We start from the raw sequence: 1,026 nt of genomic DNA, 5'->3' as shown, positions 1-1,026 counted from the left end.
CCCTTTTAACTTAACTTGAAACAAACTGGATAAATATTTAGCAGTCTTGCCGGCTGCACTGAAATTCTCCTTGCTTTGATTAAGCAGAGGTGCACCTGCAATATGATGCATCAGAGAGAGTAATATGAATTTTTAATAAGACAAACTGAAAGCTGCGGTTTTTATCAAAGGGGACTAATAAGTTGAAGATATTTGATTTGAAAAAACCAAATAAAACTAGTTGAAAATTCCCTTATTAAAAAGGGAGAACAAAGGAGCAGGTGAAACCTGAATAATTAAAGATTGAATCAGCCGCCGGTTTATGCTTATGAGCAAAAGGACTGGCCTGAAATCTTCAGTGTTTCATTTTACTCAGTAAGCAGCAAGTCAGTTATCTTCAGTCAGATCTTTTAAAAATAAATAATTTTTCTTTTCTGCCCTAACAATAAAATTAATCTAGCCCTTTTCACTTATAAAAAGAGAATAAATTCTCATTTTAAGTTCGATAAAATTATAAATCGAGATACTCGAGATAACCACACCTGAGGAAGTCTGGACTACAAGTACCCAAAGGACTACGGCAAGACGATTCAGACTACCCAACCAGAAGTGCTGACTTGGACAAAATCAAGGGCAACCATACATACTAATCAGCCATCGACCTTAGTAAGAAGATAAAATATTGATGAACAAAATAAGATTAGCTCAACCTCCCCTCATAGGTATATTTCTTTAAGCTGTTCGATTCGTTTATATAATCTAATAACCCAGTGCTTTGTATCTAACCAACTAATTAATTCATACCTTTTCTAACTATTGTTTCTACTCTACTTTTTGACAAGGTGAGACTTATAATTTAGGATAAAATTACTAAGCATTCAACCAGCAATGAGAGCTTAGTAAACAATAAAAAGTCAGAAATTAAAAAAGTAAATTCCATCATGAAAAAATCAAGTTAAACTTCAGGTCACTTTGTTTGTCATACTTTTTTGTCTAATTTTAACCCAATTTCAGCAGTCTGATTTGGAAAGTTTCAATTTTGGTCGT

This window comes from Symsagittifera roscoffensis, chromosome 7 (genome assembly GCF_963678635.1).
Source record: "Symsagittifera roscoffensis chromosome 7, txSymRosc1.1, whole genome shotgun sequence".
Taxonomy (NCBI): Eukaryota; Metazoa; Xenacoelomorpha; order Acoela; family Convolutidae; genus Symsagittifera; species Symsagittifera roscoffensis.
The sequence above is the reverse complement of the archived record's forward strand: the minus strand, read 5'-3'. Positions refer to the sequence as shown.